This window comes from Bidens hawaiensis, unplaced genomic scaffold (assembly GCF_021521415.1).
Source record: "Bidens hawaiensis isolate Kalapana, Puna unplaced genomic scaffold, B.hawaiensis_p1.1 tig00039507_1, whole genome shotgun sequence".
In the NCBI taxonomy this organism is placed as follows: domain Eukaryota; kingdom Viridiplantae; phylum Streptophyta; class Magnoliopsida; order Asterales; family Asteraceae; genus Bidens; species Bidens hawaiensis.
Window position 1 is genome coordinate 18 of NW_027505608.1, and position 6182 is coordinate 6199.

At 38.1% G+C, this 6182-nt stretch overlaps 1 pseudogene; it reads right to left on the reverse strand.

The window, feature by feature from the left end:
- Positions 1-501: 501 nt before the first annotated feature.
- On the reverse strand, positions 502-2864 carry LOC143614258 (translocase of chloroplast 90, chloroplastic pseudogene; annotated as a pseudogene).
- Positions 2865-6182: the final 3318 nt, after the last annotated feature.

The window sequence follows — 6182 nt, forward strand, 5'->3', positions numbered from 1 at the left end:
GTTCGGTTCGGTTCTAAATGGTTTCTGTTCTCTTCAGTTTGGTTTAATCAGTTTGAAATCAAATAATGAACATCCTTGACATGTTACACAAAAGTTATGATCACCACAACATAGAAGAGTGTAAAGATAATGGAGACCTATAAGCAAATGGAATTAATCTTGTTTCTTGAAAGAGTAAGAAACAAAGTGTTGTGAGGCTTTTTGTTTCACTAAACCATTATCTCAAAGTATGGATTAATTATAATTTTTAAGGTTTAGTTTAGGATACCACCACACTACTTACATGCTTGTATCAACATTTACATTTATCATCTTCTTCATGTCTATTTTCTCTTATTACAACCAGTAACTAAAAACCACAATAACCCAAAAAACAAAATGACATAACTGTATATCTTCTCATATTAATAAAACTCATACACCAACTCTTCCTCAAAATACATTTACAATTATTCTATTTGCCTCCCCTTAAATTAAAACAAACCATTTAGGGCTCATAACAAACTCAAAAAATGAAACCGCAACCGACTTCAGGTCACACTCACACATCTTCAGAGTCTTCTTCAACTGAACCGCCATTTCGCACCCGCCTAAAAAGAACTCTCAAAATCGAAACCGCTGCAATCAAACCTATTTCCAAATGCTCAGAACTACTCGTTTTAACAGTCAACTGTCCCATACTCGGTTGTTCAAATTTACCATTTATGGAAACATTCGTCCCTCGCCCCACTCTAAAATCCGACTCTATACTCCCACTCAAAACCGTCTCTTTATTCATGGACAGCATCGTCATGGTAAGGCTAATCTTGTCATTCCGCACCGGATAATCCCTACCCCTTACCACCGCCTGCAAACTCCCACCATACGCCGCCTGTTCCCGCCCCCTCATTTGACCACCGTTGACCACAAACTTCACTCTCTTCCCTACCAAAAAACTATCTTCCACTTTCGCACCCGCATAATAACTGTTCCCAAACGACAACAGCGACGCTCCACACTCCCCAACATTCCGTTCCAAAACACGCATTTTCGTTGGTCCCGTGAAGAGTATAGATCAGCTCTTTGGCCGACGATTGAACATTCAACGCAGCGCTATATGTGGGCCCGCGCGGGTCCACAAAAGCAGCACAACACTCTGACTGTACATTAAAATCCTGTTTATCCTTGCTGACCTGTCCTGTAACGATGCATATAAGTTTTTACTCACTTTAACAGCAGACTCCACGTTATCCCATCAAACCCAACATCATGGTCCCAAACGTGCGGGTCAAGAACCGGTCTAGTTAGCCACTGGTCATTAGTAACAAGACACAGATACCTATGCAACGGGTTATCAGAATCAAAACTTGGAGGAACCACCATATCGGGTAACAACACGGGATCTTGAGGGTCAGAATTTCCTTCACCGAAATCTTCATTTTGATTGTTAATTTTCTCGTTACGTGCACGTAACGTCTCCTTTAACTGTTTCTTTAAATAAAGAGCCTCACGATAATCAGCTCATCAAGGTACTCGTTTTTTTGAGAATTTGTTAACCTTTTGAACTGCGCTTTTGTCAAGATTCGTATAGGTGGTAACTGATCATACTCGTCTTCATCTTCTTGGTCCAAATCTTGAAGTGAAATATAATCGATTTCACTTTCGGTTACGTTAGGGTTTGAAATGTGATGTCGAAGAAAAGACGATAACAGATGAGGTAAAGAAGGGACCCGTGCGTTACTCGATACCCCCAATTCAATTCTATCTTGAAAATCCAAAACTTGTTAACATCATTCAAGATCTTGGTGCATAAACACGATAACAGAAACTGGGATTTCCAATTTGCCCATCTGGAAGAATCTTGTCACCATTGATATTGGTTCTACATTCATTATGATTCTCCACAAACAAAAACGGGTTTTCAAGTTTTGAGTCGGAAACCGCGCGATGAATATACCGTTGGAGAACATTCGTGCATCGGGTTCGATGCGATTCGTATGTAACCGGGGTACCCGTTTGGACCTTCTGGAAGCGGTGAGCACGAGTGAGTCATGACAAGCATTGTGTTAAACCAGATACCCGTATTCCGAACACCTCAGTCATAAGCTTTAACAACGGAAAATCACTGTAATTCCCGTTAATCAAGTCAAACCGTTCAAAGTACAAAACCATATCGGGAGTCGATTTTTTGACACGTTTCTTGATCTTACGTAGAATCTTCGGTTTCTTCCGATAGTGTTTGGTGACGAAGGTGATAAACCGGGTGTATCGATGAAGGAAATCTTCATTCCATTAACGGTCCCCGAAACTTCTTGGACGCGGTCGGTAGCTGGTTGAAATGCGCTTGTTTCGGCTTTTGGTTGATTGAGTATGGAGTTAATGGTGGAGCTTTTGCCAACGCCTGTTTTACCGAGGACAAGAATTGTAAACGTGAAATCCAAGTCGGGCTGACCCGATGCTTCTTGTTGAATGGCAGTCTCTTTAGCTTGATCGGCTCTAAGACCAGCCGTTTAAGATCGGAATCTCGGCCCGTATTAGCGTTGCCAGGTGCATTCGATACAATACTTTAGCGACCAGTAAATCATCTTGCGGGCGGCCCAAGCGGTAGAGAAGACGCAGGAAGTTGATCTGGAGCAGCTCTATTGTGGTTAAGGGTGGAGACTGCGTTCCCTGTTGGTATGATTATGATGGTGGTGGCGTGGAGTGTCGAAGGTGAGATGGCGTTGACGTGGGGGTGGTTCTTGGCTGGGGAGAGACACGGTTGGCTCAGACGGTGGTGTCTGTGTGGAGCCTTCAAAGAAAGAGTCGTTGGCAGACAATGGTGTTGCATCAGATAATGAGTTAGACAGTAACTGAGATAAGACCCAATCTTTGATGCTCATCATCATCATATGATATGATATGATATGATATGATTGATACCTAACCCAACAAACAATACAAGAAACAAGTATAAATTTAAAATTCATCCTTAATTCTTGTAAACAGATGGCATTTGTTAAATTTCTATAGTTGAATTCAATTTGTATAATAAGGTTTGTTTTATGTATCAAGAATCACACTTTTAACTCGCAAGGGTTAATAATAATAATAATAATAAATTTGGATGATTGAAAGGAAAGGATACCTGACTGAGGGAATTCTTGTTGTTCGAATAGAGGCAGGCAGGTTCTCAATTGAGCTCAGAAATCATCGTAAACCCTAACTAACTAATAATAATAAATAAATTTGAGTGAAAGAAAATTACAAGGAAGTAGAAACAAGGGTTAATTGTGTGCGTGTGTTGATGATCTAAGGATGAAGAATTCCCTAGAAAGAAAAGAAAAGAAAAGAAAAGAAAAGAAAATGTATTGGATAGGGTTAGCTACAAGAAGAAGACGCGTGTGGCTGGTTTCTTGGTTGGTAACTAACTGGTAAGACAAAACAAAATCGATATTGCAATTGCAATTGCAATTGCAAGGAACGCGTGATTATTGACAACAAGTAAAACAATCAATATTGAATAATCATGTTGCCCCTTCCCACTTCCAACAATTTCATTTCATTTCATTTCATTTCATTTCATGTTTTTCTTCCTTTACCTTTACCTTTACCTTCCTTGACATATTACGGTCACATTTTTAACAAAAAACATATAATTGTAAGGCTGTGGCCAGTTTTTTTTTTAACGATAATAGGCTACATCCCTATAATAAAAAAAAATCGCCGATATATGTTTGAAAATAACAATAAAAAAAAATTTAAAAGGTGCCGACAACATCACTACATCCCTATAATAAAAATCGTTTAAATAGCTGACGTGAAGTCACGTGTCAAACAACCCCTCTCATTTTGTAGCCCTCCACTACATATAGTCTAATGATTTTTAATGTTCATTTATTAGGGTTGTGCATGGTTCGGTTCGGTTGTTTAGTAAAACCGAAATACAAGTCATCGGTTTTTTGAATAAACAAGTCGTTCGGTTTCGGTTTTTCTGATTTTCGTTTCGATTTAGTTATATTCGTTTTTTTTTTCAATTATGTGTAGACATTGCATAAGATATTAAAAATTGATGACGGTAATTTTAAGTTTGTAAGAGTGTATTAGAGTACCACAAATATATAGTATACAAAAAACAAAAATAGACACATGTTATTTGAAACCATACGAATACAAAATTGTTAAATTAATAGTGTTTAAAATTCAATAAAGTCCTTAATCTTCATTCATCTTTTTCTTTTCAAAGTTTTGTCTAAGTCTTCATAATCTTCATCACCATTAATCATTCGGTTCGGATTTTTAAAAAATAGAAAACCGAACCGAAACGGAAAATTTGGGTTTTTCAAAAAAAAAAATAAAAAAAATTAGCGATCGGTTAATACTTCGGTTCGGTTTTTTCGGTTAAATTGGTTTCGGTTTGGTTAATTCGGTTTTCTGTTCTTCCCTACCTTTAATCATTACCACTTTTTATTCAAAACCCAACTCAACCAATCTTTTAATTAAGAAAAAAACAATTTATCTTTCTTCCACCCACACAATTAAACCTTACCCAACTTTTCACTATTTTTGACAACCCAACCCAAAATAATTTTTTATTACATATATCTTATTTAAGTTTTAATTTATTATAAGGATATTGGTTTTTAATACTTTCAACTTTCACCTGTTGGTAGATAGCATTCCCAACTTTTGATTTCTTACACACCACTCCCAATTTTCACTCTATTTGTTTCTGGCACTCCCGAATTTAATGAACCCTAACTCCGTTAGTTTTTGCTGACGTGACATTGTTCTTGCTGATGTGACATTGTTTTTGCTGAAGTGACACTTTCAAACGAAATAATAATAAATACTATAATTCATAAACATCATCACCCTTACCCCCCACTTTGTCTCCATATTCTTCCTCACCCCCAACCACCAACTTCAAAACACATCGCCACTTCTATCATGCAGGCATGCTACCAACAAGACGGGCATGCTCTTCGGCAGCCGCTGCAAAATCCATGGCAGCGAAGAAATGGACAAAATCTGACCGCCTGCATCTGATTCCGGGAGCACGAGTTATTGTGTACATGACGAGCCTCCGTGTGGTCCGATCAAAGTTTGAGGCTTGCCAGACTGTACAATTGATTCTAAACAGTTTTCGTGTCTCATTCGATGAACGATATCTCTAGATGGACTCATGATTCATCAACGAGTTGAATAACTTCACGGCGGCGGAGTGCGAAATATGAAACTGACGTTACCTATGGTTTTCATCGGCGGCCGGTACGTCGGCGGAATGGAGGATGTGAAGCAGCTGCATGAGACCCGCGAGTTGAAGAAGATCGTTGAAGGCTTGTCGCCGCTGAACTCCGGAGAGTGTGGCGATGGAGACGATGGCAGTGTGTTTTGAAGGTGGTGGTTGGATGTGAGGATGAGGATGGAGACAAAGTGGGTTTAGGGGGTGAGATGATGATTATAATTAGTTTTTATTATTATTTCATTAGAAGGTGGCACGTCATCAAAAACAATGCCACATCAGTAAGAACAATGCAACGTCAGCAAAAAACTAACAGAGTTAGAGTTCCTTAAGTTCGGGAGCTCCATAAACAAATAAGGTGAAAGGTGGGAGTGATGAGTAACAAATCAAAAGTTGAGAGTGATATAAACCAACAGGTAAAAGTTGTGCGTATTTAAAACCAATATCCCTTAATATAACTAATAACACAAATCTTAAAATTTTATAAGTTTTAACAAAACAAAACATACATACTCGTATTAAAAAAAACAAATTTTTAAAAGTATTTCGTTTTTAATAAACTTAATATTAAAATGTTCGTAAAAATAAACTTGAAAAGAAAAGAAAAAATAATATTAAATTGATCATTGATGTGTTATGATATGCACACATATTCAAGAAAAAATAATATTAAATTGATCATTGGTGTGTTTTAACGTTTATTTATCCGTTCTCAATAGTGTTTACATATTTATGTTTGATGTAGCATCATGGGTGAAGAGAGCATGGAAAAAAAGTATTAAAGTGAAGGATATTGTTCACCCGAGGATTGAATCGAAGACGATGCACGTAAACGAGTTTTAACGAATATAATAAACGAAAAACAAAGAATCGAAGCCTAGGGGGCCTGGCCGCGCTACGCGGCTAGGTTATGACCCCTAGGTCGCGTTATGGTGGCGTCCCAAATGGTCAAGAAGCTGCCCAAGACCTTAGCCCGTCT